This window comes from Petromyzon marinus, unplaced genomic scaffold, assembly GCF_048934315.1.
Source record: "Petromyzon marinus isolate PM22_M1 ecotype Great Lakes invasive population unplaced genomic scaffold, UKy_Petmar_22M1.pri1.0 PM_G_Scaffold_36, whole genome shotgun sequence".
Classification (NCBI taxonomy): Eukaryota; Metazoa; Chordata; class Hyperoartia; order Petromyzontiformes; family Petromyzontidae; genus Petromyzon; species Petromyzon marinus.
Genome location: NW_027422939.1, coordinates 1,998,933 through 2,008,797, shown reverse-complemented (window position 1 = coordinate 2,008,797; position 9,865 = coordinate 1,998,933).

Genomic DNA, 9,865 nt, shown 5'->3' with positions numbered 1-9,865 from the left:
GTAAAATAACACATCACCCAGGAACCAAAAAAATATATTTTTTCGTTACACAGTGAATTATTGTTTCACGTTTTTAGCAAAACATTTTGTAAAAATATAAAATTTACCCTCATGCACCGTCCAACCATTCTGGTTGATATGGTTAAACATTTGTTGTGCTGTTGCGGGGGAACTCTGGGTCATAAATCGTGACAAAACATCGTCTGGTTGTTTTGTGCTGACAGGGCCTCATCATTTTATTTGAGGGAGCGCATCACGACAATGCGAACCACAAAGCCAGCAGCGCGTGTTGAGCGAGCGTGACGCTTCTGATCAGCCCCAGAAGGGCCGAGACCTTAAAAACAAACACACTGCTGGTTGATGAAAGTTTCGGAATGGCCGATAGCCTGCCCAGACTAAAATTACACTGTATTCATATTTCCCCATGAGTGACATTGCAGGTCGGTGAAGGTGGGAGCCCAGGGCCAGTTCAGATATCCCTCGCCACCGATGTTAGCCGTGACCTGGACTCGAACTCAGGCCACGAGGTTCGTAGTGAAGTGCCGCAAACGGACCGTTCCCCGGTCGTGATTTATTGCAAGGCGTAGTAGTTGTGCATCATCTGATCAGCGTGCAATATGTTGGACAATGCAATCAGTTTAAACTTATTTCTGATATTGATGAAACCATATACAATGAGTGTCTATTCAAGAATTTGAAAGTGAATCAATATCAATCAAATATTTGCAAACTGTCATTTGGTACTTTATTGAATTTGTAAACGTGAATTATTTAACGTAATTACGCATTATTTGCAATAGTTACCACCCCTTGCTTGGTTAATGCAAAATGTGCATTTGTACGCAATTACCAATATTAACTGCGCAATGCAGGACACACGACATAATGCAGTGAGGTAGTGCACATTATATACATAAACGATTATATATAAATAGAAGACATTATTCCCAACGTTCTGAATATTCTTCACGTACAATCACGTACAACGTGTCCCGTAACGACGCACACACGTCTGCATTAGTAAATGCGTCGTTTGCGTAACGTCACCGGTGAATCATCAGCGCGAGACATTTACGCGTCCCCTGCCGCCGCCCTCCGCCTAGCGTAGAGCTCGGCCGCCTGGCGCGGTGCGAGCAGGGGAAAGTAGGAGGAGGAGGAGGGAGGACGTCCTCCCTGGCGACGATCGCCGAGGGCGGAGGCGGGGGCGGAGGGGAAGCCCGCGCCAGCGAGCGCGTCCGTCTGTCACGGCGGCGGCGGCGGCGGAGTGCCCGAGCCGGGGCAGAGGGATCCGGATCGGGCTGCCAACACGGCCGCCGCCACGGCCGCCGATGTCGACGTCGACCCTCGTCGGCTCGCTTGCTTTCACCCCCTCGGCTTTGGCATACCTTCCTCCTCCGACGCCTCCTCCTCGTCGTCCTCCTCCTTCTCGGCTTGGCGTCGCCGCCTGAGCGGCCGCGAAGTCGCGGCCGCTCAGGCGGAAGTGGCCGCCGCCGCCGCCGCGGGCGACGCCGTTGTGCGGCGCGATCGCCAGGGCGCCGGCGTCTCTCGGGCCCGTCGCCAGACGATCTGGGGGGGAGATAAAAAAATAAAAGTAACGGGGTATTTGGCTGCCGCTATAAACGTCCACGTGATAGGCGATAAGCAGCTTAGTTGAACCATCGTTTGTGATGGACAGGCTTCTTCTGCGAAAGAGCTGAAACGGCTCAGTGGGCCTTACCTGGTAAAATAAAATAAATTACGTTCTTGGTTCTTTCAGTAAAATCACGTTGAAGGGAAACAACAAAATAATAAAATATATATAAAACAATAAAATTCTCATGACGTTTCGACTGTAACACAAACAGTCATCATCAGTCACCTGATGATGACTGTTTGTATTTTATTATTTTGTTGTTTCCCTTCAACGTGACTTTACCGAAAGAACCAAGAATATGAATCACTGCAGTCACGAAAGCTTTAAATCAAAATTTAAAATAATTTAGTTTAGTTTCTAACATTAACCCTAAACCTAACTCCAGTCGGATACTAACTCTAACCCCAACACGAACCGTTACTTTAACCATAACCAACTACAACTCGAACCCTAACCCTAAACGCCAACCATAACACCACAACCCTAAACTCTAGCCCTGACTTGAACTCTGACCCTGTCTCTGACCCTTTTGTTAGACTTAGCAATACACCCGGACATCCGCAACAACCAACAAAATCGCTGCCACGTCACTGTATAATACGCTCGCATATGCTGTTGGGAATGTAATCCACATTTATAATGTGTGTGCCTCACTCTCCGTTGTACACGCGTTATCCACAATTACGGAGTTAATATCAAAGGAAAGCTCTTGATCTTTCTCCGTCGCTCCCTTGACCGCACGTGGGAATTCACGACGACAGCGCGCTTAATTTTATCTTTTTGTTTATAGGAAATACAGGTTTAAACAAGAATCACAATTTCACAGTAATATCAACAACGGCGGGAGGGGGAAAGTGTGCGAGCGCAATCTTGAGTAGGCGCACGGGATCGGTGTGGGATGCGTCAAGCCGGAACCACTCAGTCCACGGTATATCATCATAGTAATGCTCACAATAATAACAACAACAACAATCACACCTCCGTTGATAACAAGTTTCGACAAAAAACAGTGGGCAGAATATCATCGCAAAGCCGCCGTGATTGATTTTTCAAGGGGGTCGGATCGCCGCACGTGTAACGCGTTGCGCCACACACCCTCCCTCCACTCGGAACGACAGGCAATTTAACAAAACCTCTCTCTTGTAGTGAACAAACGCCGCCAATTTATCGCTGCCTCGGCAGCACCGCCGGTGATCTCGTCGCCGTTGGCGAGCGATCCACGCAAGACGCCGAATAAAAACGGGCAGCAGACGTGCCGCGGGTAGCTGCGCGCAACCGGCGCTGTCGGTCAGTTGCTAACAGTGAATCGGCTTCACAACAACAACGACGGTGGGTTGCCACAAGTTGTGAACTATTTATCATGTTAGCGAGCACCTATGAAGGCCGGCATGGGGGTGGGGTGGCCCGCATCACGCCCGGTGCCTTCGTCTCCCCAGTGGCGATGTTTAGACGACACCGCGACAAATACTCGCCTGAGGCCGAGTCGAGCTAAAAGGAGGCCCAGATGTCACTCGCTACTGATGTTGGCCGAGACCAGGAATCAAACTCAGGTCACTGGGTTCGTAGGCCGGTGTGCATAGAGGGATCGAGGAATTGAGGGTTAGGGAGATCGATACACGAACCGACATCCAACTGACACACAGACGGACACGTTGTGTTAGTTTGTTGTCCTTCCCCCGCACCTCCGATTAGTACGGTTGGATACATACGGTGCGAAAAAACTTCAACGCACTGTACATACAACACATGAACCAAAACAAACAGGGCCAAAACAACAACCACTATTCGCAGTTAGAGGCAGTCGCCCTCCAACAACAACGAAGGGGGGAGGAGCGACGCTCACAACAACGAGCGGAGCGCCGGGCGGCTAAAGCACAGCAAATGGCACAGTAGGGGGGTACAGCTGGTGGTGCATCAGCCACTCATCTCAGTCAGTCGACCTGTGGCACCTGGGTCTACCCCGTGACCTCCTGCCGGCGGGCGTTTGACACTTCACGTGGCCTCAAGGTGCACAAAGCCTGGCACAAAGCGCCGTGGTGACGTCACCGCCACCTAGTGGCGAACGGCGGTTGTTGTTGTTGCTGCAGTGTGCGTAGTGTGTGTATGGTGTGTAGTGCGTGTAGCGTGCGTGCGTACCTGCGCGTTGGGAGAGCAGCGGTTGTTGTTGTTGTTGCAGTGTGCGTAGTGTGTGTATGGTGTGTAGTGCATGCAGCGTGCGTGCGTACCTGCGCGTTGGAAGAGCAGCGTTTGCTGCTGGAGAGCCACGAGTCGTAAGAGAAGTGGTCGCCCCAGGTTCGGCAGCACTCGGCGTGCCCCAAGCACTTTCTGTACTCCTTGCACACCTTGCACGGGTAAGAGGCGAGGGGTTGGGGGTCAGAGTTCAAGCCAGGCCTAGAGTTAGGGTTATACGGTGTTGAAGCTTGCGTTTTAGAGTCAGGGGTTACGGTCAGGGTTCGATCCAGACCTTGCCAACGCTTCTGCTGCTGCTGCTGTATATTTGGAGTCTGCATCTCTCTCTCATCATCATCACGGTGGCTATGAGATGTTAACTACCTCGCCTGGTCCGCAGGAGGTCGTGGGTTCGATCCAGACCCTGACGATGCCTGCTGCTGCTGTATATTTGGAGTTTTTTGTGTCTCTCTCATCATCATCACGGTGGCTATGAGATGTTAACTACCTCGCCTGGTATACAGGAGGTCGTGAGTTCTATCCAGACCTTGACGACGCTTGCTGCTGTATATTTGGAGTTTTTTGTGTCTCTCTCATCATTATCACAATGGCTATGAGATGTTAACTACCTCGCCTGGTCTACAGGAGGTCGTGAGTTCGATCTCGACCTTGACGACGCCTGCTGCTGCTGCATATTTGGAGTTTGCGTTGTCATGCTCTGACCCCGTGCCATGACTGGACATCTGCGAGAAAGAGCTTTGTGGCTCTTTGGATTCCGCCTCCAGTTTAAAATTGTTTAAGATTTTGAAAAAGAGCCACAGAGCTCAGTGGGCCTCACGAGTTGTCAAGATTTCTGGGCGCACTTCCACGTCGAAGCAAAAAAAAAACGGCGTGACGGGAAGAGGGGGTTGGGCACCTTCATCTGCAGAGCGCAGTGGAAGATGAAGATGAACATGCCCTGGAAGGAGTTGAAGATGATGAAGAGGTAGGCCATGACCAGAGTGGCCTTGTCGATGAAGAGGAACCCGAACACCCAGGTGAGGCCGAGGAGGCACAGCAGCGCCACGCCCCCCAGCGCGCAGGACCTGTGGGCAAGGAAGAACAAAAACGAACGATAACAACGGCCGGCAAAAAAGCGAGCGCCGTGGTAAATATTTGCCATCGCGTAGCGTTGTCGTCATCGTCGTTATTATCGTCGTCGTCGTGAACTTACCGACCCACGCGACACGTTACGTGCGTATCGACGTACAGTAAAACCTTGGGATTGCGAGCACAATTCGTTCCGGAAACGTGTTTGTAATCCAAAGCACTCGTACGTCAGTTGTGATCACGTGACGCTCGGCAGTACGAAGCGTCTACATGTGCTGCCGCTCGTATTGCTAAGACCCTCGCTCGTTCATCAAGTGAATATTTATATTTAAACAATGTGTTGCTCGTCTTGCAAAACACTCGCAGACCAAGTTACTCGCAATCCAAGGTTTCGCTCTGAACGTTGAACTTCGTTCGCGCCGTACGTAGCCAACAGTGCTCATCGGAGGTGCGGGGGAAGGACTAACTAACTAACTAAAAACACAAAAATGCAGTTCTGAAGAAGTGAGATTAGAATCAAAATTTAAAAGTCCATGAGTAAGACAAGCCAATTGGTAAGGTTTGTCACATGAGCAAAACGTGGACATTTATAGCGGCCAAACGCTCTAAGCACACGCTTCTTAATGTGAAGGGAAAAGACACGGAGGACCCCGAGAAAAAAATTCACGCAACCACGGGGAGAACATTCAAGCTCCAAATATACAGCAGCAGCAGCAGGCAATGTCAGGGTCGGGTTCGAACCCATGACCTCCTGTATACCAGCCGAGGGAGTTAACATCTCCTAGCCACCGTGCTGATGATGATGATGATGAGACAGAGGGAGAACATTCAAGCTCCAAATATACAACAGCAGCAACAGGCAATGTCAGGGTCGGGTTCGAACCCATGACCTCCTGTATACCAGCCGAGGGAGTTAACATCTCCTAGCCACCACGATGGATGGACAGACAGATTGACGTTTTGGGAGGTGGATCAGACTGACAGTTAAATGGACGGATCGCCGGATGAACGAGCAGACAAACGGACAGATGCATGGCTGGAGAGACGAACGCATACGGAGCGATTAAACCATCTGCCCCACAGACACGGGAGTCACACCGCCAGTGGGAATGCCAGCGCTGTCAGTCGGTGTCACCGAACGCGAGCACTTTTGAGAGGGCATCATCTATGGGCACCGAGGGCCCACTCCGACATCGCCACTGCGTGGAGTTCTGTTGCTGTGCAGGAAAGCTCATTTGCTACATGGGACGGGTTGGATGATGAGTCAGACGGATTGGATGGACAAAGGGATGGATGGTGGGAGCAACGGTCTCGATAAAGTTATTTTATTTTAGTTTTTCTTTCGGTTTCGTTTTGACGACACACACGTAGGTCATGGGAACGGAATCGGAAGAAAAACCGGATGACGTTACACCTACGTACATCACCGGAACGGGAAAGGTTTAAACTAATGCAAGCAGGCGCGTGATTTATAAATCCCTTGCAAAGGGCGATCGTTACACGGTGGGTCAAAGCGAACTGATGGTCCCCCGAGAGCTGGACGGAGCTCGTTAAAAGCGAAACCCGAATTTTAAACGACAATTACATTTTTGCGCAGGGGTCATTGGCAACCGCGGCTGAGAACCACCAACATTCGCTCGCGACACCGGAACACTCCAGGTGCAATCACGGGTGGCTGGGGCCCAGTTGGTCAAACGAAAAGGCAAGGGAGGGCCCTAATGTGAAGAGTGGGCTGGCGCGGGAACAGCCAGCTTCACCCACCGTGTGTCCCGGCTGAACCTCACAGAAAATGCGGTCGCTTTAAGTGATGAACCCCCCCCTCGCCCCTCTCCCCCCTAACCCCCCCCCCCCCCACACCCGGCCACCTCACTCACTTAATGCTCTCGGGCTTGAGTGGCGCCGAATGCTGCACCATCTTGTACAGAGTCATCAGCAGGAACACGAAGTTCACCTGTGACACCACACACGCACCGCGCATACGAGTCAACAAGTCCATAAGACGTTGTTTTTTGTTGGGTTAGATTACGTGTCGTTAAGCCCGTCACCACCCCCACCCGACCACGGACAATCAGTAAGCTTTGTCGCGTAAACAGAACCTGACAATTCGTCGCTAGTTCAGCGCACCGGTGTGTTCGAGAGTAAACCCACAGCAACATTTACAATTCGAGCAGGGTGACGTTTCGCCAGTAATTACAACAACAACAGCCACCATCGTCAGGCGATAGCCAGAATTGCGGAGGATTCCTCCTGCTGTTTTGGTCTTAAACGGAGGCGTAGAGGTGATGTCGTCACTGAGCATATCAGGTGCGAATATCAGAGGGGGGTGAATTTAATGATGTAAATATCAGTGGATGCCTCTACCTACAATAATCATGTCTGCCGGTAACGCTCGTGACGTCACTCCACGTTGACCAGCCCCCCCTCATTAATAATCATGAACAGTCACGTAGAAGGGTAACAATAAAATAATAAAAATACAAAACAATAAAATTCTCACGACGTTTCGACCGCAACACAAGCAATCATCGTCAAGTGCGGAAACCACGGCAGGAAAATTTGCTGTGGTTTTCACGTTCTGCAGATGTAGAGTGCAAGTGGATTGAATCCACCCGTGTGGCGTTGAGTTTTGTTGTTGTTGCAGCATCATCCCCTCGTCGTATACAAGGTGGGTTTTTCTCCGGGTTCTCTGGTTCCCTACCCGCACGGAGCGACGTTGCATCCTCGAAACACCCCCACAGGCACGAAAGCTGCTGGCACGTCTGCAACTCGTCCCCCAACGATACGCTCACGTCACAATTTTAGAACCGGCAGGGAGGCATCAACATGGGGACAAATGGGACGGGAAACAGACACGCGCACGAAGCAGAGCGCGCGCGCACGTGCGCCGGACTGTTGCAGGCGGGCTAGCGCCTCCGACTAGCACGGTTGGCTACGTACGGTGGGAAAGAAGTTCAACGCACGTACGTACGTACTGGCGTTAGCGTGGCAATCGGAGGTGCCCGCCTGCAATTTGGGCACGAGACGGGATTTTGGCACGAGACGATTTCGAGAATTCACGCTCAAGACGAACGTGGGAATCGCATCAGATTCATCGCGGGACCCGTCACGCTATGCGCATGTCGAGCAGCAGACACGGCGACCCGCCCGCCCATCTCCCACCCCCGGCACGACGCGCACGCACGGAACTCACGAGGATGATGGTGGCCACGGGCGCAAGGAAACTCCAGATGAAATGATTGTCGGTCCGGAGCCAACAGCTGCAGGCGGAACAGAGGACAAACGATCGCCTGGTTAGCCTGACAGGCCGGGATAGCGCGTCCATGCATCCGGTTTCATTTGCCGGCATCTGGTAACATTTGCCACCGTTCAGTTGCACTTGAGCACCCATCTGGTAACATTGGGGGACATTTGTGTCATTTGTTGTATGCGAGGACACCTGGTGAGACCGGGCGCCAGCCGGCAAGGCCGGGCACCGGTTAGTAAGCCCGGGCGCCAGGTGGCAACACCAGGCGTGAACCGGCGACACCGCGCTCCGGTTAGTAAGCCCGGCGCGCCGGCCGGCCCGGCGGCGAAGAGGGACGACAGGGGGCTCACGCTCGCTCGGTGCCGTAGCCCGTGCGGTCGACGGCGAGGCAGACCCCGACGACGGCGAGCGGCAGGCCGTAGCCCAGGAGGTAGAAGTACTTGCGGCGAGAGCGGCGCCCCTCGAACACCTCCACCAGCATGAGGTAGAGCTGCACGCCCTCCAGGAACATCCACGCAAACGCCGCCAGGAAGAGCAGGTGCAGCAGCGCCGCCAGCACGGGGCACGCCACCTGCGGAGCCGGCGCGGTGGCGGGGGGCAGCCGGGCGGGCGGGCGGCGGTGGCGTTACACTGAATCTGAATCTTTATTTGGATGTGGAGGGAGGAATCCGATGAGCCAAGAAGCTCTTTTCTGACAGACGTCCACCGGTTAGGGGGGGTCACAGGTGTCAGCGAGTTTACTTAAAGCAACACAATGCGGTAGGAGTGCAAAGTAGAGGAAAGGTAAACAAATCATGAACAAAAATGAACTATTTTTTTATTTTCCCAGGCAAAGCCCCCCCCCCCCCCCGAGCTGTTAAACAATTTGTTTCAGGAGCGAGTGCAAAATAGAGAAAGTGGTAAGCAAGTGACTAAACGTGAGCGGGGGGCGGGCGGGCGCACCGTGTACTGAGTCTTGTCGATGCCCACAAGGAACAGCAGCTGGGCGAGTAGCAGGTTGAGGCATAAGTTTTTGTGAACGGTGTTGCGGTCACTCTGGAGGCCGCGGAAGAAGCAGAAGGTGAACGTGGCCACGGCGAGGCACACGAGGGACACCAGCACGCCCACCCACGTGATCACCAGCAGCAGCAGCTCGTGGGCGCGGTGCCCGTACTGGCACGCACGGGCAATACGCGGGCACGGGACACACGGAGGGGTGTGAGGGTGCCGTGGGCAGCCGTACGCACGCATCGGGAACTTCTTTGGCCAAGTACCGTAGCCGGCCGTGCTCGTGGGGGGTGCGGGGGAAGGAAACTAAACGGAAAAAAGTGTCAATTGAGATTTCAAATATAGCCCTTAACAGACTGCAGGGGCAAGTGCTGTTAGCGACTAGCAGCTATGAAGGCCGGAACGGCACACGAGGGGGTGGGTGGCCAGCACCACGCCCGGCCGCCTTTGTCTCCCAAGTGGCGATGTTTACACACCGCAATAGTTACTGATTTGAGGCCGAGTCGATTGAGATAATTAGTTAGTGGTCGTGAGTGGGAATTGAACTCGGGTCGCTGGGTTCGTAGCGCAGCGCCCTAACCGCCAGGCCACCGCTCCCCCACAACATAAACATTACCACTATCAAGTCAACTACCACCACCTCCTCATCCAAACTTGACCACCACCAACATCACCATCATCACCTCCAATCACCACCGTCATCACCCTCACCACCACCATCACCACCATCACCTCCAATCACC